The sequence below is a fragment of the Leptonychotes weddellii genome, chromosome 7, assembly GCF_054177405.1.
Source record: "Leptonychotes weddellii isolate Sample4059 chromosome 7, ASM5417740v2, whole genome shotgun sequence".
NCBI classification, from domain to species: Eukaryota; Metazoa; Chordata; class Mammalia; order Carnivora; family Phocidae; genus Leptonychotes; species Leptonychotes weddellii.
The window spans coordinates 128714079-128738879 of NC_138375.1; the positions used below are offsets into that span (position 1 = coordinate 128714079).

At 41.6% G+C, this 24801-nt stretch overlaps 1 long non-coding RNA gene across 2 annotated transcripts in view; it reads right to left on the bottom strand.

Moving 5' to 3' along the window:
* LOC115937121 (uncharacterized) overlaps positions 1-24801 on the bottom strand; it is a 275150-nt gene that overhangs the window by 12148 nt on the left and 238201 nt on the right. For both annotated transcript variants that reach the window (XR_014147283.1, XR_014147282.1), the window contains exons 3-6: positions 18908-19044; positions 3076-3184; positions 749-1120; positions 171-340 (exon numbers count right to left, since the gene is read on the bottom strand). This is a non-coding gene — a long non-coding RNA (uncharacterized LOC115937121). The remainder of the gene's footprint in view (positions 1-170; positions 341-748; positions 1121-3075; positions 3185-18907; positions 19045-24801) is intronic.

Genomic DNA, 24801 nt, shown 5'->3' on the forward strand with positions numbered 1-24801 from the left:
CAGACCTGGCAAGGGTTTCAAACTGGGAGCTGGGAGAAGCTGGGAGAAGCCTCCCCACAGAAGTGTTTGACTGGGCAAGCTCTGAGGTCAGCAGTGCCTTCAACTTGACTGCTCTAGACACAGCATTTGCTCCCTGACGCACTACAGTCTCCTGCGCTCGCACCACTTACCTGAAGGCAGGTGTCTCAGGTGGTCCCCCTGAACTTTGGTCTTTTCAGCCTAGGACACGGGGGATGGATGGATATCTCCTGATGAGGACTGAGACACGGGGAGGCAAGAGGCTCCGATCCAGAGAGAGTGGGGCATCTTCTTTTTGGAGTAACCAAGAAGTAGAGTGAGTCTGAAAAGGGGAAGTGGCCAATCAAGAAGGGATTACTGAGATACCCCAAAAACCCACTCAACAGTTCTGCTTATAATGGAACCACTGCAGTGAGCTCTCCCGAGTTCCCAGTTCCCGCTACTGCCAATTTGCAAAGCTGAGCCCTCAGCACCAAAGGGCATCGGGAAGAGGAGGTCCCTCACCCCCTGCCCCCCCACACCCTACTCCCTGCACAAAGGCAGGCAGGACTGGCCCTGACACAGGGCAGAAGGGCAGATTTCTCTCCTAATCCCAAAGGCAGGGAGTGCGTGACCTGCTGAATCACTTTCTACTTTGTGGAAATGTGCTCTCATTTGCTTGCTCTCCATCCTCCCTGCCTCGTGACACACTGTCTCTTTGCAGATTCCCCGGTCCTCTGCCACCCTGTACCTCATGGAGACCTTCTTATTGCCTTTGATCTCTTTTTGATGGGCTAACCCCCTTGCACCAGCAGATTTGTTGTTGGTATACACTCTTTTTAAGCTGATGAAAAAGCAGTGGGACAGCAGTGCATCCTTTGATTTTATCTCCTGCACAGTGAAGATGAATTCTCTGTGTGTTTTTCGAAGTGGCTTGCCTCCGCCTTGATTTTATTTTCATGAGGTTAAGAAAGCAATTGAACAAGGAGTAAGGATTCCAGGAACGGTGGTTGTGACCGTGCATTTAGATTCACGCCTCTCTCTGTTTGATTTCCAACTGGCCACATCAAGCAAACAGAAGCATCCGTCCCTACGTACGTACTTCTATTCTTCACCTAAAGATCTGCAATTACAATAAGGGACACGATCATTTTTATTTTATTATTGATCTATGTTTATTTATATCTGCTTTGTTCCAGATTTAAAGCAGCCTGATGTATGAATTTCGGAGCTATGTGTGGGAGCAGTTCCATTTTTTTTTATCAAATTTACTTGTTAATGATTGATATGTTAATGATGTGATTAATCCATTGGGTTTGATTCATTTATATCATCATTTACGTTTCATCAAGATGTATTTTCAAGGAGACACCTGACGTCCTTCTCAAAATGCTCCATTTCTCAGCATGGGGGACTTTTATTTTCCATAAGCAAACCAATACGACCTTCTGACTGATGGGAGGCTGAACTCTAAGTGTGGGGAGGCGAAGTAAGCCCATGAAGGTTTCCAGAACACTGAAAGAGCCCACTTTTTCTTATGCCTGTGTTTTTCCAATAAGGTGCGTTTCTCCGTAAGATACACAAGTCTGTGCAACGTCTAAAAGAAATCTAGGAGAGAATAATCCCCACCTACCCCTGGCAGGCTGCAAAAGGGCCCAGAAAGCCTCAGGCCCTGGGCATCAGGCCTGCCCTGCAGCCAGCGAAGAAAACTAGGTTGGAGAGTGTCGGTCTATGACACCTCACAGTGGGGATGCAACCTTCTGGGCATTCTGTGTAGACACAAGTGGAGTCGTGTTCATGGGAAATAGAATAGGCAGGCCAGAAAGGGAGCAGCTGAGTGTTTTTAGGAGGACACAGAACATGAAAAAATCTTGAATGCCCACTGAGAAAACTGTTCTCTGCTTTCATTTTCATTTTCAATTCCTTTTCAGAGCTTCCGAGTACATTAAGGAGAAAGTCTCTGCTGAGTGGTAGTCGACATTTAACACCACTCTCCCTCCGGCTAAGGGTAACTATCAGTAAGGAGCTGGTATCAGGCTCAGAGCCATGGGCAAGCCATGGCAGTAACTAGCTCTAATCGAGTGATGATGCTTCCTTTCTGCTCTATGGGGATGAACGGTGACCTCTTTCTATCAGGGGGTGCTAGTTGTCCACTGAGGTAGTGCTTTGAAGGTCTCGTTTAAAATAAATGTATTTAAGGGGTGCCTGGGTGGCTCAGTCCTTAAACGTCTGCCATAGGCTCAGGTCATGATCCCAGGGTCCTGGGATCGAGCCCCACATCGGGCTCTGCTCAGCTGGGAGTCTGCTTCTCCCTCTCCCTCTGCCCCTCCCCCTGCTAGTGTTCCCTCTCTCTCTCTCTCTCAAATAAAGAAATAAAAACCTTTAAAAAAAATAAATAAATGTATTTAAGTATTTCTAAATCAATTTTTAAAGATTAAAATAAATGATTGCATAAGTGATATGTTAAAGGTGACATCTGGGCTAACAGGAGGAAAAACATAAAGGGTCTTCAGTGCAAGACACGGAGCTGATGTCCTTAGAACCAAGTTGGTGGCATCAACCCCAGAAGAGTCTGAGACCAGGACACCTACCAATAAGCCATAGGAGGGGATAAACGTCTGGTTATTGATCTCCCCACCAGTAAACTGGATATAATAGAAATATTAACTTGACTTCTTCACAGACTTGTGGTGAAGGATCAAACGAGACAGTGTAAGGGAAAGCCTATTACAAACTGTCAAGTATTATATCCATGTTAGGGATTATCACAATAGTGAGCAATGGGGGAGGGATCGGGGATGACAAAAGCAAGCTAGGTTGAAGAAAATTAATGAGCTGGAAAGAACATTCTATTGTCCCGTTAGGTCGATGGGCCTGGGTTTTGGGAAGGCAGGGAGTGGGCCAGGTTGTCATTTGGTTTGTACGAGCGCAGGGGTGAGAAGAAGGAAAAAAAAACAAAAACAAACAAAAACAAAGACCCACTGGAAGAGAAGAGAAAGCCGGGGAGATCCCGCGTCTGGATGAAACCGTCCTAAGGGTAAAACCACCATAGAATGGGCTCTGTGCGCCCTTCCCCACCTGCTCTCGCCCCTCCACACACGGTTGCCTCCTGAGAGGTCCCGGCAGTGTAGCCAAGTGCTCTGGGTCCACAGCGCGTGTGGCTGCCGGGTGGCCTGCTTGCGGTGTCCTAGAAGAAGGGGAAAAAATGGGCAAAGTAAACCCCATGAGGCGACAACACCGTCAGCTTCCCTTGGCCTTCCGCACCCGGGGCCCAGTACAGAGCCTGACAGAATGGGGGCCCAGGAAGCGTGTTCAGTCAGTGCAAGGATGAAGACACAGAGGGAGGAAGGGAGAGAGCAAGCAAGGAAGGAGATGGGCCGGAATTATAGCTTTAATTCTTATGGCCGTGGCTGTTATTACATATGCTCTACAAAAAGCAGAGGAGTTATTTTGATTCTTTTAAAAGTGTGACATGATATGGATTTTCGTTCCATAAACAGATTCTTCTACTTTGCTTCCTAATTAGACTGTATCTGTCATGTCTGTAATTCCTGTGTAATTAAATTGAAATTAAATGTCAATTTACTTTGAATTACAGAGTAATTCTATGTATACATGCCACGCAATCTGCATTTCGTTAGGAGAGGACAAGCGAAAATATCCTGACAGTCCCTCTGTAATTACACAGTGATCTGATTAAGATCAGCGTGACAAACTACCTGCCAAGTCCTGAAGAAGAAACACTATGCGCTGGTGGAGGGAGGGGTCAGCAGAGGTCAGGTGCAGGAGGGGAGGGGAAGGTGAGCTCACCGCTGACCCCGCGGCTCCCCACTGGCACCCACAAAATCCTGAACCAACGGTGATCACTTATACAGTGGGGGTGCTCTTTTAAAAGAAAAAAAAAATAGAGACCTTCATTATAGAACGTGCTAACTGGCACTGTTTCTTCTTCACTCTCTAACCCAGCTGTTTTAATTAGGTTGGCGTCTGAGGGCCTGAATCCCCGTGCCCCAAAGACAGTGATAAATTGCAGAGAGAAGATTTCAAACCTCATCCAGGAATTTCATCTTTCTGTAATACACAAAATGGCTTCCATCCTCCAACTTTAACAAAGAGAGAGAGACACGGAAATAATTCCTATTCCATTGTTTTGTAACCACCACACATGCTGATGTTTCTAACATTCCTGAGCACGGGGGCCCTGGGCAAAGGTAAGGTAAGTGGGGTGCAGGGGAGGGAACAGTCAGGACGTGGAGGAACCAGGTCAGGAGCTCTGAGTGGCAACCTGCAGGGCACGGAGCTCCCATCTGCGAAGATGTTCACGACGATGGCAGCAGAGACACAGAAATATCGCCACCCGGGCTTTCACCCTCACCTCCTTTCCCCAAGTCCACTCTGCAGCCGAGGATGGTCACTCTCCCTGAGCCTCCCTGTCCTTGACTTTGCCCCTTGGTGCCCTCCTCACCTGGGTATGGCTTCTTTCTGACAGTCAGCCAGTCTCTACCCCGGCCCTCATTTGGTATGAGGAGCTGGTTATTTCCCATTTACTCAGCAGAAGGCTACTTTTTCGGCAGCCCCCCAACCCCCCAGATCTCAGACACTGTCCTGGCTGAGCCTGCAGGGCCCCCAGTGCCTGCCTTTGGAGGTGAGTGGGAAGGACTCGAAGCTTACAGGCCAGCAATGCTCCAGAGAAGGGGCCAGTCATGGCTCTATTTCTTACCAGCTAGGACCCCAAGCGAGTCATTTAACCTCTATGAACCTCAGTTCCCCCTAATATAAATGGAGATTAATATATACTGTCCTGACTATTGCATAAGCTTGTTGGAAGAATCCATGAGCTAATCTAGATGAAGATATATAGGAAGAAGTCAAGACCCAGGTTTGGGACTATGATTATCCCCATAGGAGATACATTAGTCAGAGTTCCCCCTTTTGCAGATGACTGAAAACCCAACGCCGCGTAAGGAGATAGGAGGGGGAAAAGGGAATTGGGTTTCAGGGACTCATAGCTAAAACGTCCACGGTGGATGTGGCTTTGGGCCTGGCCAGGTTCAGGGATCATGCAGTGTCTGTAGATCTGGTTTCTCTGCGTCTCTGGCTCTGCTATCAGCAGTGTGCCCTTCACCCTCAGATCCCATGCAGGACGGCAAGACCGATCCAGCTCACATCCTGCTCAGTTCAAGTTCAGTGGGAAAGAGCTTGTCCCAGAAGCTCTCTCTCCAATCCCAGGACTCATGATGCTACGATCAGTTGGTCATAAACCCATCACTGTGGCCAAGGGGCATTGGGGCACTCATGGGGGCCAATCCCAGCTTCTGGTCTTGGATCCCGAAGTGCCACCATGCTTACTACCTGAACTGCATGGACTGAGCAAGAAGAAGGAGATGGCTCTCCAGGGCTCAGAGAAGAAGAAAGAATGGAAGCTGGTCAGGATGGTCACACACATCTTCCTTGGAAGTCAAGGAATTTGTGGTTGGACTCCATCTTAGAAGAAGAAGCAGATGGGCAAAGGTTTAAGGAGGGGAGAGGCCCAAGTAGAGAAACTCGTGACTAACAATAGCAGATTACTTGAGGAATGGTCAGCATTCAACAAGCGAATGTGTCCCTACTTCATGCAGCTTAGGAACGCCAGACTCGGACACTTCTGTGGCAGGAGAGGGAGCAAGAACAAGCTCTGATTCACAGGAACTTCACCCAAGTGACAGAATGACAGCTGACGTGCGGCAAAGGGGTTGCCAGAACTCTTGTTTTCACATCCAGAGGCCGGACCCCCACCTCTGGGTTTCCCCCCAAATGGAGTGCTCCTGCTGTAGGTAGGCTCAGCATGTTTTTCAGACCCTCCTCTGTTTGCCACCTGACCCTAAATAACACGCCTCACTTTCCACCATCCTTCTCTCTCCTTCTCTTGAAAGTGAAAGCTAAGACATCTAGCCAGCTGTGGGTTCCCCCACTGGCCAAGGACCTCAGCGATGTGAAGTGGATTTGGATACATCTGCCCAAGAATATTTTTTAAGGTCCTTGTGCTTGTTGCATGCATTTCTTGTGTTCTGAATATTTCAGAATTTTGCGGAACGGGCAACAGGGAAAAGCCAACATTTTTCTTTTCTTTTTTTGACCTGCCAAATTCCATAAAAAGTGCAACATTTTCTATGAAAAGGAGACTGTTATAGCTGAGTAGGTCTTAAACCTCAGCCTATCATTGCTCCAAAAGTAAACCCATCGATCACCTGTGATTGCCTTTTCTATTTTGGTCATTTTTGGAATTAAAGACGTATCTTTAGGACTCCGGCTCTACACAATGTGAGCTTGGGCTTTTCCTTTAACATTGATTTTAACTTGGCATGCCTCTCTTGATCCAGAAGGTCAACTCAGCTGTTCACAAACTGATAAAGCTACATGTTTGTCCTTGCCTTTGTTTTCCTTTTTGTTGAACTAATTATTATCTGGACATGGGAATTGAAAATTCATAAGGCATATAAAGGGATACACTGCAAAGAAAGTGCCCCCAGGCCACAAGCCCAGAGTCTGTCACTGTTAAATACCTGTGTGTCTTTTCATCCTCCTGGATGTCCCATCTCTATACAAACTGTTTATATACATATTTCTCTTTTCCCATGAAGGGCATATACTACAGGTTTTTTCTGTAGCTTGCTTTGGCTTCTGTTTTAGTTTTTAATTGAACACTATGTCTCCCGCCCACCCTTTTTAAAGATTTTATTAATTTATTTTAGATAGGGAAAGAGCAAGAGAGAGAGAACAGGAGTGTGGGGGGCAGAGGGAGGGGGAGAAGCGGGCTCCCCACTGAGCATGGAGTGCAGAGCCCCAAGTAGGGCTCCATCTCAGGATCCTGAGATCATGACCCGAGCCAAAAGCCGACGCTTAACCGACTTAGCCACCCAGATGCGCCAAATACTATGTCTTGAAGAACATTCCATACCACCATTCAGACTCTTTATTTGAGCAGCTGCTGATGGGCTGTGATTTGCAATTATCAACTATGCTATTCGATTAATTATTAGTGGTAGAACTGTCTCCAATTCATGTAAGCATTTTACTGTTTTTTAAATTATATTAATTTCTAGAGATTGAGTATATTCACATAGTACAACAGTACAAAGGTGTAAAAGTGTATTAAGGAAAAAACAAGCTTCCTGAATACCACTGTTTGAAAGCCCATTCTGTTTCCATCGCTTCTGTTACCTGCTTCTTTTCTATCTGCCAAGAAATGCAGTGTTCTACACCTTCCCTTTTTCTCACTGAACCATGGACTATATGTCCATATGTCAACATGTAAAGAGGCTCTCATTCTTTCTTACCGCTGAGTAGTGTTCTGTAGAGGGATGTGCCATAATTTAATCCAGCCAGTCCCCTTTTGATGGATTTGTAGGTTATTTCCAGGTTTTTGTTTGTTTGTTTGTTTGTTTTTTGCTAGTTCAAACAATGCTGTAATAAATAATCTTCTAGACACATCGTATGGCAAAAGGACAAATATGTCCAAAGGAGGATACATTTCTAGAAATAAAACTACTGGGGCAAAAGATTAACTGTATTTTAAAATATGGTTAACTATTGCTAAATTGCCCTCTCTGAAGGTTGTCAAACAACCTGTCAAACAGATAGACACAAACTGTATAAATTGGTAGAAGAGACTAGAGGAAAATCAGACTTACACCTTTTTAAAACTAGGGGTAGACGAACCATGAGAGACGATGGACTCTGAAAAACAAACAGGGTTCTAGAGGGGAGGGGGTGGGAGGATGGGTTAGCCTGGTGGTGGGTATTGAGGAAGGCACATTCTGCATGGAGCACTGGGTGTTATGCACAATGAATCATGGAACACTTCATCTAAAACTAATGATGTAATGTATGGGGATTAACATAAGAATAAAAAAAATAAAAAAGAAAAGTAAATCAGAAATGTATGGAAATGAACCAATAAATGGTGAATTATAAGTCCCATTAAAAAAAAAAAAAAAAAACTACTGGGTTTCTCCCAAAGAATCGATCTCAGCCTCGTTTTCCCTTGCTAAGACTTCAAAATCTTGGTGAAAATCCCCAAGGTGGGAGGCTTCCTAGTCCAGGGACTTAGGACCTAATGAGGTAACTGTGGACACTTGCTGTCCTGTGACCACTAATGTGTTTCCTCTTCCAGGTACAGCCCCTCATCATTCCTCAAGGCAATCACCTGTCTCCAATTTCTGTGTTTTTACAATGGGCTTGACCGCCCCCCCCATCCCTGGGGGGACTGGTGTGTTATTTAGGTTCCTGAATCACTCTTCTATTCCTAAGCTGTAGTGGTTAGGATGGGAACAGGTATGATCCAAGTCACATGCAATGAGACCTAGACCTGGGCTTTTTTCCTGGAATGATTGGGAAAGAGAAGTGCTCTTTCTGCTGGGATAGCGAAGCTGAGAGCAATGGAGTCAAGGGTCTGCTTGAGAAGGAAACCAAATGGAGTAAAGTAAAGCTGAGGAATATAGGGAGTTCTCAAGTCCTAAAGACATGATATGACTCCCTGGATCCAGCTATGCCAGAGACAGGTCAAGAGGTGAATTCCTAGACTGTTGGAAGAACCAAAAAATCCTACTCCCCACCCCTTTTAAAATTTTAGTTTGAAATGGGTTTCTAACTAACGCAGTGGAAGGACTGAGGGAAAGTCTGTTCATGTGTGAATCAGTGAAAGCTTTCATAAATATGGTCCCACATCAATCAATCAAGACAACAGATTAAGCCTGAGAATATCTGTGATGTTTTACACAATTTAATTTAGCAATAATGATAAGCTGCCATTAATTTTCCATTTGCAATCCCTCCACGAGAAACTTTTTCAGACTTTTCCTCCCTGTAAATCTCAAAAAGATACTGTATACCCATTCTACTTTGATGCAGATAAACAGACATAGAAGGCAAGATCTGTGACTCAAACTGAAATCCACACAGTCCGAAAAGAGGTGCACAGGCCTACACAAAAATCCAAATGCGATACAACTTCATGACAAATAGCCTCATCTTCACACAGGCCACCTGTGTGAAGGGCTTTATGCTCACCTGGAGCATGGATGATTTAGAAAGACAATGTAAGAGACAATTTAGTGACAATGAGAAGTATTTGAAATAGATTAATGAAAAGGATTCCAGACTCAATTTCTCTGAAACCCTGCAAATGTAGGATGGGTATCCTCACTTGTTAAAATGAGCTGTGCTTGTTATTTCGTGTTGTTTTTTTTTAAGATTTTATTTATTTATTTGAGAGAGAGAGTGAGAGCAAGAGAGAGCACACATGAGCAGGGGCAGAGGCACAGAAAGAGGGAGAAGCAGACACCCCTGCTGAGGAGGGAGCCCGATCCCAGGACCCCAGGATCATGACCTGCGCTGAAGTTAGACGCTTAACCGACTGAGCCACCCAGGCACCCCTAAACCAGCTATGTTTTAAGGCAAGAAAATGGTTCTAGATCAATGGTTCTCAAACTTGTTTGGATATCAGGGGCGCCTGGGTGGCTCAGTTGTTGGGCGTCTGCCTTCATCTTGGGTCGTGATCCTGGGGTCCTGGGATTGAGCCCTGCACTGGGCTCCCTGTTCAGCGGGGGGCCTGCTTCTCCCTCTCCCACTCCTCCTGCTTGTATCCCCTCTCTTGCTGTCTCTCTCTCTGTCAAATAAATAAAATATTAAAAAAAAACAAACTCGTTTGGATATCAGAATCACCTAGAGAGATGAGAGACACATAGTTTTCTGTGACAGGAGCCAAGTTGACAGCAATGGAGTTAGGCCCTGTTCTCTACCTTCTGACTTAACAACCTGTGTTCTAGCCCCAGGATCTAAAAACGATGACAACAGTCAAGTGTGGGGATATATGCATGTACATTCACATACATATAATCACACACACTCTTTATTTCTGCCATTGTCTCATTAAATCCTCATCATAACCCTACAAATTAGATACTACAAAGCAATGAAGTAGTTACAGTGGTTATGTTTTGTTACAAATTAAGAATAGAGTCTAGAGTTTGAACACTTTTCTCAAGGTCATACAACAGGGCAAATCCAAGGCTTTTTTTTTTTTTTTTAAGATTTTATTTACTTGAGAGAGAGAAAGAGAGAGAACATGCACTTGAGAGAGAGAGGGAGGGAGGGAGAGCACAAGAGGGGGGAGTGGGAGAGGGAGAAGCAGACTCCCAGCTGAGCAGGGAGCCCGATGTGGGACTTGATCCCAGGACCCTGAGATCATGACCTGAGCCGAAGGCAGACGCTTAACCTACTGAGCTACCCAGGCCCCAAATCCAAGGCTTTAAACCCAAGACTCTTAACCACTCCAAAAACAGATACGACAGCTAGTGTCATGCTTGATGCACGAAATCAATAACTGAACTTTACTAACAACATCATTAGAGAATTAGGTAGAGTAATACCACTCACAAAGGGAAAATAAGCAATGCAAAGAGTTCCTAAAAATGAAGACATGGATCCTAGAGAAATGAAAGCAGCCTCTATTTAACTCCTCAGAAGCCAATTTTAGAAGAAAAAGAAAGAGACATGTTGCCCGCTTATTTGAAAGGTTTGCATACAAGAAACTATATGCTCTCCATTACTAAAAAGACCTACAGCTCATCTCTTCAAGAAACACTCTGAGTCCCAAAAGATGTCTTGAAAATTGATGTACGGGCCCAGAGAGGGGCATCCCCCAGGTATCTAATTCATGCCATCAAAAGCCACAGTCATGGGGGTGGAGGGAGGCAATAGATTTTTCCAGTGCGTAAATGACACAAGTCCTTTGTTTTCCCTTTTGTGCTCCCTTGACTCCCAACTAAATGACATCAAAAACATACCCTTCTTGGAAGCAGGCAGGCTATAGAAAGATTTTAAAACCATCGAGAAATAGTAGCAACCAGTATATCATGAAGAAAAGATTCTGGTAGAACACCAAATTGCAAGTGCTCATGAAGGTCAGTTTAAAGAATTGGCACCTACAGGGGTAACAAACAGGATGACGGTACAAACTCGGGTTCCTTCCCAGCTCTGAGTCACTGATCTTCCCTAGGAAGTATAAAAGTATAACTTCCCAAAGTTACTGGGAAGTTATACTTTTGATGTGTTAATAACATCAGGAAAACCTCACGATGTCATACGGGTCATTTATATCACAATTCTACGCCAACATCACTGCATTTTGTAAGGAGAGCCTCGGTCTTTCAGCTCTGGCCATCGGAGTCTCCAATGGTACTAGTAGCCTGCCTGAGCATCACTGGCTGCCAACATCCATACGCTTTCGCAAAACGTCCTGCTGATGCGTACTGAAAAGCTAATGGAAAAATCACTCTTTGATAATTACACATCAGTGCTTGACGTTCTGGCTTAGTGAAGTTTTTTCACATTAGGGATGGCAAATGGGGACCTATCATGACGTCTCTCAAAGAGATAAACATACTTGCAATTGTCCTTCAGCAATTTCTGATAATGCTAACTTGAATAAGGATAAATTTTATAGATACTTAGCATGTTGATGCTCTTGGCAGGTCTTTCATGTTTTTGTATTCCTATTCCTCCTTATGTATGGCAAAGAAAACCTTTTGGTTCCCTGGATAATAGGAGGGTATGGTGACAGTCCTTCCTTCCCTCCTTCCTTCCCTCCTCCCTTCCTTCCCTCCTTCCTTCCATCCTCCCTCCCTCCATCCCCCCCTCCCATCCATCCTTCTTTCCTTCCTTCCCTCCTCCCTTCCTTCCCTCCTTCCTTCCACTCATCTATTAATCACCTACTACATGCCAGCGATTGTTCACAAAGAGTACATAAGAAGACTCATCCCCAGCCTTCAATCCTCACAGTCTAGTGAGAAGTGAGGAACAGCAAGCAAACACTCAAGAAGCAAGATCATCTGAAATAACCAAATACTGTAATTGAAGTTTGGCAAGAGGGCAATGCTACCGCCCACGTGGAGGCTGAGGGAAGCTTCCCAGAGGAGGTAACATTTGAGCTGACTTTGGAAATAAAAGTAAAAGCCCACAGTGGAAATGAGAAGAAGAGACTTTCCAAGACATTTTGATATGTGCGAAGCCCAGACATTTTAAAGAAACATGGAATTCTTGGATTCGGAAAGAACTTTAGCAAAGTTAAACAAAAAATACGTGAAGGAGCATGTCAGGAACAGATGCTATGAATATAACCCATGGCAGATTCTGACCGGGACTTGGATGGCATGCTGAGGAATTTGAATGTTACTTTGCAGGCAAGAGGGAGTTCTTTGTGAAAGGGGTTGTAGAAGGTGAGTGATAAGCTCAAATAGATGGTATGCTGTCTGTATGACCTCATCTGACTGAGGTAGAAACAAAAATAACAAAAAAGTTACTCTGTGGCATGAGAAATTTCATTGGGGCACAAAGGAGCATTCAGTGACAGTATCATTTGCTAAATATTGGAATGTGTTCCTCAGAGAGGTTGGAAAATCACCTCGGGAGGTCTTTAAGAATAGACTAAATTATGATTTGTCTTAGATGCTTTGGATGTGATTACATCCAAACGGATTGACTTCAAGTCTCTCCCAGACTTACAGCTCCATTGTTCATAGAATATTGCAGTGAATAGAGCACTGCATTGGTTAGCAATTTGTACTTGATCCTGTGGTTGCAGATTGATTACAAGATTACAGAAGCAGAATGTTCACTTGAGAAATATGCACAGAATGAACACCATATGCCGGGGAAGCTATTGATCTGTTGAAGATCGAGCAACCTAGTTTATGAGCAAGGTAAATTTCCCCTGACTTTCTCGGAGGCTCGTGCTATAACCGTGATGTAACTCCATTTCTCTAGGCTATCTGAACACTAGAGCAGAGACCATCAGGCATGAGAAGACACAATAATGAGCTATAGCAGGACTAAAGGAACGCATCCTAGATTAACTCAGTATGTGGGGTGCCTTGCGTCATTGCCTAGGAAATTAGTTAAAACCAGCTATTATTGAAGGTGCCCTCTGAGACTATCAATTCTTCCGCGAAATGTCATAGTTTCAGAGTTTAGCAAGTACGTCCACAGGTATTATTACCTTAGCCTCTCTTCCCAAGAACACTGCAGTGAACAGACTTTTACAAATGAGAACATTGAGGCCAGGAGAATTTCAACAACCTGCCCAGTCTATTTAGCTACTAAATAGCCTTACCGGGATTTAGCCAATCTCAAAACACTTTTATCTGAATCTCAGTTCCTGGCAATCTTTCCAAAGTAAGGGAACAAAAGTTTGGCAGGATAGGGGAAAGAGAGAAAATGAAGCAACAATCTAAATACAATAATGCTAAATAAAATGATACTGAAAAACCAGAACTTACTTTCACGTCAAGGTCACAAATAATCCCAAAGCAGATTTTCAAGTGGCAAATACCTACTCTTGGTAAAAATCAGCTTTCAAAGGAAGAAAAAAATCTCCTAAAACACTGATGAGGTAACAGATTAAGGAGAGGTTAATAATGATAAATAATAATAATGATGAATTAAACATAATAGCGAGGTTTCTAATGTAGTTCCATGTGACATATCTCATTAGCAAAATAAAATAACACTGGATTGATAGTTTCATTAAACTATGTATAACAACTGAATTTTATCGAAACTAAAATACCACTGATTATGAGATGCACTATTACCTTATGTCCTACTAAGAAAGAAAAAAACACTGCCAATTACAATATGCCATTGATTTTTAGGCATGTCATGATTCCAGGGATGCTAAATGAAGAAAAAATTATGCATTTTAAAATATGTGAAATATAATGATTAAATGTATTTTTACCAGGGGTTTAATAATAACTGGAAGTACTAGGGACATACCCATCTCAGGCATCACATGATTTATTTCTGAGCTGGGTTTTTTTTTTTTTTAAGATTTTATTTATTTATTTGACAGAGAGAGACACAGCGAGAGAGGGAACACAAGCAGGGGGAGTGGGAGTGGGAGAGGGAGAAGCAGGCTTCCCGGTGAGCAGGGAGTCCGATGCGGGGCTCCATCCCAGGACCTTGGGATCATGACCTGAGCTGAAGGCAGACGCTTAATGACTGAGCCACCCAGGCGCCACTCTGAGCTGGGTTTCAGATGAATAGAGGACCTCCAGGCTTAGTTTTAATGCTAGAAACATCATATTTAGAGGTTGATGGTAGAGGGTTTGGTTCTGAGAAATCATATACAAGGGAATAATAGTAGGGAAGAAGAAAAAATTTTCTGACTGCAAAAGATTCTAGGAACCATGGAGTTACGGATTCATCTAAAAGAATGTGGGGCAGTCATCTGGCCCATAAAACCAAAAACTGGAAAGGGGGCCACCCAGGAGATGGATCCTAGGGTACAGGGACTTCAAGACCAAGAAGAGGAAGGTGACTGAAGAATCCGGGTGGTACTTGTGCTGGTCAGTAGAAAAGTTTCAATATAATAAACGCTTGAGATAGTATTTTTCTATCAAAAAGCAGAAATATTTTCAAATGTGATGAATAGTATCAAATTGTCTTCTAAAATGTAGTAATTCATAAGCATTAAAGTGCATGAAAATTCTTATTTTCCCATAACGCCACCATGCCTGGGTATTATAAGTTATTAAGTGACTAGAAATACAATAGATAAAACATGAAAAATCATATCTCATTTGAATTCAAATCTTAACATTATCAGCAAAGTTTAGAATATTCTCATTGAACTTTGATTATCTGAATTTACTCTTCCAAATCACCTGTTCATAAGTTTTGTGTAGTTTCCTATTGGGTATTGTCTCCACTTCACTGATTTGTAAAAACTCTTTACATATAACTGATATGATATTAAAATATATAGTTATCATAAATGTACTTACTCAAAGGTTATTCCTTGATCTGTCATTTATTTGTTAATGTTATTTATTGTGTGGTTTTTTTTTTTACCATACCATGCTTTTAAAATTTCATATAGCAATACATCTTAATGTTTTTCTTTATGATTTCTGAGTTCTATTTCAGACTTAAAAGGCTTTAGTTACCTGAAAATAATAAAGTATTGCATTCAGTATTTTCATTTTTCTATTTTTTACATCTAGACTTTTAATTCAATGGAATTTATTTTTACAGTTTGGTATGAGGTAGATATTTAATTTTTATTTTCAGAGAGAAATCCAATTGTCCTAACGTCATTTATTATGAAATACGTTCCTGCTCCATATATTTCAAATGAAATCTTTTTTTTTTTTTAATCTTAATGGGCCCTCTTTACATTTCATTGGTTTAGTTGTCCATTATGCACCAATGCCACAGTGTTTTGATTATATTATTATAGAACTTCTTAATATCTAGTAAGGTAAGTCCACAATAGAATCACTTTCAAAAATTGTTCAATCTTTTGAAATTTCTTTAAAGTGTTTGAGTAATCTTCCACATATAGTCTTTCAAGTGATCTTAAAACAAACAAACAAACAACAAAAAACACCTTGACAAGTTCCCTTCTACTGACTTCCCACCAAAACTACATTAGGGTTATGATGGGAGTTTCAGAAGATTGATAATACGAATTTAAGAAAGATGCCCTCCTGAATGCTACATTTATTCAGCCCTAAATCTCTTTGGACAAAATGACATCCCTGACTTCACGAAGACTTACATTTCTTATTACATCTAGTCTGAGACTTTCCACAGCTGTTGTTGCTATCATTAATGAGATTTAAAAAGTTAATGTTAATTAACTATTTATTGCTGATATAATTAAACTATCTAGATATTCACCTTGCTTCCAAACACCTTTGTGAACTTTATTATTAGTTTGAACACTAGTTCACTGAGGTCCATTTGACTTTCTAGGCATATGGTCATGTTTTCTGCATATAATGGACGGTAACTGTGTCTCTTCTAATACAAATGCAGTTTATCTATTATCTTACTGCATTAATTAGAATCTTCAAAAAATTTGGAAAAAAAAATGACAAACACCATCACCCCCCCAAATTTAAAGAGAATACAGTTAGTATTTAATGTGGTAGTTGCTATTTATGTCTAATACTGGTTTGGTTTTCTTTTAAGATTTTATTTTGACTTTTTTATTTTTTAAGTAGGCCATGGAGCCCAACACAGGGCTTGAACTCCCCACTCTGAGATCAAGACCTGAGATCAAGGGGCACCTCGGTGGCTCAGATGGTTAAGCGTCTGCCTTCGGCTCAGATCATGATCCCGGGGTCCCAGGATGGAGCCCTGCGTAGGCTCCCTGCTCAGTGGGGAGTCTGCTTCTTCCTCTCTCTCTGTCTCTCCCCCTGCTTATGCTCTCTCTGTCTCTGTCTCTCTCTCTCTCTCTCAAATAAAAAAAAAAAAAAAAGACCTGAGATCAAGAGCTGGATGCTTAACCAACTGAGCCACCCAGGTGCCCCTTAAGATTTTACTTTTAAGTAATCTCTACACCCAACAAGGGCCTCAAACTCAACCCTGAGATTAAGAGTCACATGTTCCACCTATCCAGTCAGCCAGGCACCCCTGTTTTTCTATATTTAGGAGTTTTCCATTTCTTCCTAATTGTTTTTGAGCTTCTGCAAAGAATACATGCTAAGTTGATAGAGTTACTAATGTACTGTCCTTGTATTCCTTGAATAAGTCCCATTTGATTAAATTATTTGCTAAAATAATTTAAAGCATCCTGGCATGCCTAGAATAAATCTCATTTGGCCATAAGGTATTTCTTTATATAATCTTAAATATACCATCTAAGGGGCACCTGGGTGGCTCAGTCAGTTAAGCATCTGCCTTTGGTTCAGGTCATGGGATAGAGCCCCACATCGGGCTCTCTGCTCAGCGAGGAGCCTGCTTCTCCCTCTCCCTCTGCCCTTCCCCTCTTCTTGTTCTCTCTCTCTCTGTCAAATAAATGAATAAAATCTTTTAAAAGTATATATACCATCTAAGATTTCCACACCTGTAGTCATCAGTAAGACTAACCGTAATTTGGGTGCTCTTCCTGACCCTTCACACTCCAGGAATCCCTGAGGATGTAATCCCCAGTCCTTCTTTGTCTCGCTTTGTGGAGTTTCTCTTCACGCCCTCTCAGTAAAACCTTAACTGAACACTATATTGGTCTTGGAGCTTCTGCTTCTCTGCAGGACCTTCATTTCTGGAACTCTGCATTGCAACTTCCGGTTGTTTCCGCCCCTGCACCCTCCACCCCCAAATTCCATTCCCCATCCTCCACAACTAAGCAAGACTTGCTTTGTCTTTCTTGGGTTTCTTATCCCTGTGCCTGTGTCTGAATATTTCCTCCAAGCAATAAGCCAAGATCTTAGGGCTTACCTCATTGTCTCCCTTGTCTCAAGGATCATGGTGTGTGCTGACCGTGGTCCAGTATCTAAAAATAGCTGTGCCATATACTTTGTCCAGTTTTACTGCAAAAGGTTAAATCTGGTCCCTGTTACTCCTCCAAGGGTGAAAGCAGAATTCCTAATGCCTTTCTGATGACAGATACTTAGTATCCTTTTTCATTCAGCATCAATTCTTTGTTCAGTTTGGGTTTTATCCTCTTGAAGCAATTTGTGTCCCTTTAATTCTCTTATGAAATGATCTAATTCATCTAGAGTCTCAAACTTAAAGAACTGTTCTCTTCCATTGGTAACATTGCCAGATTTAGCGAATAGCAATAGAGGACACACAGCTAAATGTGAATTTCAGATAAACAATAAAAAATATTTTGTACAGGTATGTCCCATATTTGGGACATCATTTGAAATATCCCCCACCCCAAATGATGTGTTGTTTCTCAGAAATTCAAATTTGACTTAGTGTGCGGTATTTTATCTGGCAAGCCTATCCATTAAGTGTCTTTGTAAAAAAAAATTTGCGGGGGGGGTTAATTGATGAAGTCCAGCATATCTGTAGATTGTAGTGGTAGGTTTTTAAAAATAGAGCCAAGTCTGCCTTATATTTATTAATTTCTTGCTCTCTGACTTTCATTTGTGGTTTATTTTGTTATTCTTTTCCTAGTTTCCCAAGTTAAGAGTTTGAGTCATTTGCATTAAAATTAAAAAACAAAACCATTTAAAGTCATGATTTTTGCTCTGAGTACAGCTCTATTCACATCATGGAGATTTTTCAGTGAAGAGAGCTTCATTTGCATTAATTGCTAAAGCATTTGTAATCTTGGAAAGGCATTTTTTTTTTTCAAATTCTAAGTGGTTTTTATTATTTTGTTTTACCATTGAAATCTAATATTTTGGCTTTTTGGTCAGAATGTGTCCTACAAGTGTTCCAGTTTAAGAAAAAATGTTAATGTTTTTTGCAGGCCAAGTATATAATTAAATTTTGCACACACTTTAGAAACAGAAGAGGAAAATACATGTATTCCTCTTTATTGGGTTCAAACAGAGATATATAATAAAGTTGGTTAACTGTGTTATTTAAATTCTTCAAATTTTTACTTGTCTTTGGCCCGGTTCACCTCGAACAAGATCCACAAGGAACTTTTGCTCAAGATCTACAAATGCAACAAGCTCTTCTCTCCATGATGTATGAAGCATTTTTAAACATGGCTGAGTAGCTATGAAAAAGTGTCCTTTTATAGGGATTTATTAGATAATGTATCATTGAAAGCCAATTAGCCCCTTGTCCAGAAGATAGTAAAGGCCAAGAACATGAATGAGATTATGTAGACAAAAATGCCTTATACAATTCACCAAAGCCAAACTTGCCCATTCTTCTACATAAAAAGCATGATAGTCATTGTCTTCATCAGTGGCTTGCTTGGAGGGATCTAGAGAAGGCTTTGAAAGATTTCTGTAAGGTTTGAAGTTAGCCTCCAAAGTGAAAGCCTGGCAAGGCAAAATCAGAATTTTACCCACTCCTAACAAGTTGGTGAAAACAACAACAAAAAACTAAAGGTTGGAGGCCACTAATGCTAAGCAGTCAATCATAAAATGAAAGCAAGGGTGAAGGCCACACTTACATGTAATTATGTAAACTTCCAAATGGAGTGGTTTTCAGTTTTCAGATGTATCAACCACAGATTTTTGTGAAAGAAGTAGACTAGACTTCCAAAATGTGGACTTTCCTCAGTTTTCCGATCTTCTCAATGGATTGCACCTATTTTTTGAAATACAGTTGACCCATGAACAATGCAGATGTTAAGGGCACTGACCCTCAGCACAGTCAAAAATTCACATACAGCTTTGGACCCTCCCAAAACTTAACTACTAATACCCTATCCTTCACTGGATGCCTTACCGATAACATAAACAGTTACTTAACACATAATTGTTAGTTATACATATTATACACTGTATTCTTATAGGAATTACTGTATTCTTAAAGGAAGCTAGAGAAAATATTAAGAAAATCATAAGGAAGAGAAAATACATCGATAATACTGTACATGGATAGTACTGTCCTATATTTATTTTTAAAAAGTAATAAGTAAAAGTAGACTTGTGTAGTTCAAACCCATGCTGTTCAAGGGTCAACTCTGCTTTCTGAAATGCCTAGACAAAGGAGTGGTATTACAATTGCAAAAACATAAGGAGTTTGGGACTCTCTGTGATACCCTGGTATTGCTAGTGCTTTCAATGTCTCTAAGTTTCTTAGGGAAATCAAGCCCTACCCATGCATCACTAACCTTTCCAAATTGACAATGTAAGGCTTCAGGTGTCTTTCGCTATGAGGATTACAACATAATGGTTTGAGCAAAAACTGAGGAATTAGATCTCAAAGGCTCAAATTCTAACTCTGATACTTCGTAGATAAATTATGTAATATCTCTCTAAGGCTCAGTCCCTCAATTTTAAAATGGAGATGATGAAGATAATGCCTCCCTCCAAGAATTATAAGATGGTTCTTCTTACAAAGCATTCGCCACAAACCTGATACTCAATAAATAAAACATATCATTAGATGGTATGTTGTAAGCCTGCTGTCTTGATTTAGCAAAATCTCTAAACAGAAATGGTTTTCATGCATTTTCTTTAAAGTATGTCAACATCCTAGTCCTTAAGCTTTTCTTTTTAAATTTATTTATTTATTTATTTATTTAGATTTTATTTATTTATTTGACAGAGAGAGACACAGTGAGAGAGAGAGCACAAGCAGGGGGAGTGGGAGAGGGAGAAGCAGGCTTCCCGCTGAACAGGGAGCCCAATGTGGGGCTCGATCCCAGGACCCCGGGATGATGACCTGAGCCGAAGGCAGACGCTTAACGATTGAGCCACCCAGGTGCTCCGTCCTTAAACTTTTCAAGAGCAATACCATCCATGCCTTGTACAATGAGCAACCCAAATCAATTTCAAAGATGGTGTCATGTTCTAATCACTACAACTATATACTATTTTAGAAAATTCATGAATGGGCTTCACCTGAACCAGTGACCAAGCCAAATCAATGACCTCAAGCATATAGTACAAATGACTTCCCCAATAAGGCTGCTCACCAAAAATCTCCCTCCAACTGATCCAAGAAGGATGACATTTGGTAATTCACCCTCCACTGAAAAAAAACCTCTGCATTTGGATTGCAGAGTCCATAATAGTCAAGATCCTGTCTTTTTTCCCATGTTGTATCCAGAAACTAGAACAATGCCTAGCTCATATCCAATGTACAGTATGTATTTTGTTATTGAGATATAATTGACATGTGACATTGTACCAGTTTCAGGTGTACAACACAATTCAATCTTTGCATAGGTTGCCAAAATAATCACCACAGTAAGTCTAGGTAACATCCATCACCAATACATACTTTCAAACAAATGATTGCAAATGGTATTGATAGTGAAATTAAAGAAAGTACATTTTTAAATTATTCAGTGAGTATAAAGAAATGAAATTTTAGGGGCGCCTGGGTGGCTCAGTCGTTAAGCGTCTGCCTTCGGCTCAGGTCATGATCCCAGGGTCCTGGGATCGAGCCCCGCATCGGGCTCCCTGCTCCGCAGGAAGCCTGCTTCTCCCTCTCCCACTCCCCCTGCTTGTGCTCTCTCTCTCACTGTGTCTCTCTCTGTCAAATAAATAAATAAAAATCTTTAAAAAAAAGAAATGAAATTTTAAGATCATCCTGCCAAAGCCAACATGAAATTTAAGTCTGACTTTCAAGAACTGTGGTAAGCTTCACGTGGAAGCAGACACACAGGGGGAGGGAGGGTGGCGTAACAGAAAGCCCAAAATGGTGGGAGTCGGAACACTTGGGTTTCGGACCCAGCTTAGCTGCTGAGCCTCAGTTTCCCAGTTTGGAAAGCAGCAGTCGCCTTGCCTGTAGCAGCACAAAGTTCAAGGGAGGCAGAGGGTGAGGAAGAAAAGGCTTTGAAACCTAGAAAGTACCGCACACTACAAATGAATGTCTGGAAATGTAAGGTGTAGAACTGTATTCATTACACCAAGCACACAGGGCATGAGATGAGTCAGAAATGGAAAAACGCATGAAATAGAAACAAGCGGCAGAACTAGTTCCTTAAAAGAAAAAAATCCAAAAAGCGTTTCTAGATAGCTGATGTTCATTGTTTGATATTTGGAAAGAACATCTAATTATGTATGCAATGGTCGAGTACTGGGAAAGCTATTTTGTTTTGTACACTTTTTCCTCTTAATCTTTGCACAGAATTAAATTTATTAATGGTCTTTATTTATAGGACAAGAAATAGCTCCACTGCTTACATGGTTCCTTTCCTAACTTGTCAACAGAACTCCGGAAAATGGATGAAATATGCTGATGGAAGAATTTAAGAATCTCCCCTCAACCCACTCCAATAAGGATTCAGTCCTCACTCCTGTGGACATCACTGAGGCTCTCCATGTCACCAAACACCATTTCACTCCCTTTTTCATCAACATTTGACACAGCTGCTTCCTTTTCTCTTTTTTCAAATATTTTCTTCACTTGGTCTCCAAAAAAAACACTCTTGTTTTCTTCCAACTTGATGGGCCACTTTATTTTAGTTTCCTATGCTGACTCCTCCTCCTCCAAACATCTAAATATTGGAGTGTTCCAGGATTCAATCCTGCCTCCTCTCCCGTCCCTCTTTCCAACGTTTACTCATCCATAAGTCTCTCAACCAAAGTCTGTGGCTTTGATTAAACTTCAACTGATTCCCACATTCACCTCTCTGCCTGACTCCTCGTCTCTGCTCTAGACTCCTGTATAAACCGCCCACTCACATTTCCACTTTGATGTCTAATAGGTATCTCAAACCTAACATTTTCCAAAGGCAACTCCTTAGTCCACCCTCCCATGCCAGGCTCCCCCAGTTTTTCTGGTCAGTAAAATTCGAGTCCCACTAACCCTCTTGCCCAGGCTTCAGTCCCTTCCCTTCTCTCTGCATCGCATCATCTTTTCCCAAGTACTTGGAGTCTATCTTCAAGATGTATCCAGAACCTGGTCCCTCTCCGGCATACTAACACCCCGTCAAGCCACCAGCATCATCGCTCAACTGTGGAGTTAGCATCGTTTACCAGCCCTTCCTTTGGGAGAGGTCTCCTTGCTCCTCCACATTCACCTCCTAAAGACCCTTGTTGACCCAGCAGCCAGTTATATGCTAAAGACAAACGTCACATTCCCTTCCTCATCATAGCACTGCAATCGCATCCTATCACGGGCACCACATGCACAATACAGTCCAAATGAATCCGTTTTCACTTGGCCAGTTCCTCCAGGACATTCACATCAAATACCTCCTCAAAGAGACTTTCCCAGTAAACCTATCTAAAATAGCCCCTCCCCATCTCCTTGCTCTCCCTCTTCTTTTTTATTTATTTATTTATTTATTTAAGAGAGAGAGGAAGTATGAGTGGGGGGAGGGGCAGAGGGAGATGGAGAAGCAGGCTCCCCACTGACCGGGGAGCCCAATGCAGGGCTCAATCCCAGGACCCCGGGATCATGACCTGAGCTGAAGGCAGACACCCAACCTACTGAGCCACCCAGGCGCCCCTCACTCTCCCTCTTCTTTAACAGCAAATGTATTTTCCTTTATAGCCCTTGTCAGGATGGGATGGACTCACTGAGCAAGTAGCAATTTGAGAATGCGGCTGGTGGTGTAGCACTCCCCAAGGTTAGCCAAAGTGTCTTCTGCTATCTTTTAATTATACACCTGTTAGATCGCTATAAAAGAGTAAGCTTTGGCAAATTTTTCATATGTCTGGGTTTGCAGGGACAAAAGCATCGTGGAGAGCTGAGTAGCGCCTGCAATAAAATTGACTCCAATAACCAAAAGATAAATAAATAAGTGAAAATTAATCATTCTCAATAGCCATATGACCCATAAATATAGGAAAAGACACAACTTTGTTAGTAATTGAGAAATGCAAATAAAATTATAACGCGATGCTACTATTCAGCCCAAATGTCTAGAATTAAAAATAATCACAAGGCCAAGTGTTTATCAGCATGGAGGACAATGAGAACTCTCACACAATGCTGGTGAAAGTGTAAATTGGTATAATTAATATGGAAAACTGCTTGGCAGTATCTATTAAAACTAAAATAGGTAAAAAAAAAATAACCCTAGTTCCCACAATTCTATGCCAGTTATATAATCGAGAGAAAGGCAGCTATGTGTGTATCAAAAGATAGGTACAAGAAATGTTCACAGCCACAAGATTTGTAATTATAAAAAACTAGAAACAACCTAAATAAATATCCCTCAACAGTAGAAGAGGTGAATAAACTACAGTATATCCATACCATGTAATAACGCTATTCACCGGTGTAACCAAATTAACTATGGCTCTTTCCAAAACCTAGAAGCTTGCTCTGAGTAATACAGAGTACATGACTCCATTTTCATAAAAATTTTAAAACGGGTAAAGTTAATTCATGCTATTGGCAATCAGGAAAGTAACGGGAAAGGGAATGCCTGGATGTGAGAGGCTTCTTTCGGGAGTACTAGTAACATTCTACCTCTTGACTTCATTTGTGGTTACACAGGATGTGTTCACCCAGTAAGAATCTCACTCCAAATAAGTTATGACCTAGTCATATAATACAGTACTTTCAACAAGTGTAAATGAATGAACTACCACTATATCCAAACTCTGGGTGACTCTCAAACATAATTTTAAGCAAAAGAAGCCGACACAAAATAGTACGTACTACGTGATTCCATTTTTACAAAATGAAAAAAGCAGGCAACATTAATGAATGGTTCTGGAAATCAGGAGAGGAAGAGGAAAACAACGAAGGAATATTGATGTTTTTATATAGAAGAACCTAGTTCCACTGATTTTTCTTCAGCCCAATTTTCACTCTTCTCCTTAACTAAAACTTGTCTCCTGGTTGCATTGCAAAAGGATCTCCCTGAATGTGGACAAAAGAAAATGGAGGTAAAGCCTGAACTATGGCCCAGGGCAGAATGGTTCATTCCTGAAGTACTTATTTGCATTCAGCTTAAAGACTAGGAGATTAGCATTTCCAAGGGAAAACAATTCCCTGGCCCTCCCAGTCCTGCCTCATCCTGGAGCCCTGGATCACTCCCTTTCCTTGCTCTAAGACCAGAGAGAGCAGCTCTCAGAGCTGAGATGGGGCAAGAGATTTCAGAATTACATTTAGTTTGTAAAGGGCTCTGCTGTGTTTGGGGATAAAAAGCATATGTGATTATTGCTGCATTAGAAGCAAACCTAGGATAAGAAAAATCCATTAGCAAGTGTTTCTGCAGAATGCTTTCTCAGGTGGCCATTCAGAGATACATCTGAAGACACAAAACGTAGGAGGATCCAATTATATCTTCCTGATAAGAAATACTTTAAGTGTCCAACAAGCGCTAAGCTAATCATGGAGAGCCATCAGAGAACAGCAATTTCTAATACAAGCGAAAAGCAAATCCCTCCTTTAAGGGTAACAGCCAAAAAGCCTTGCTTAAATAATACC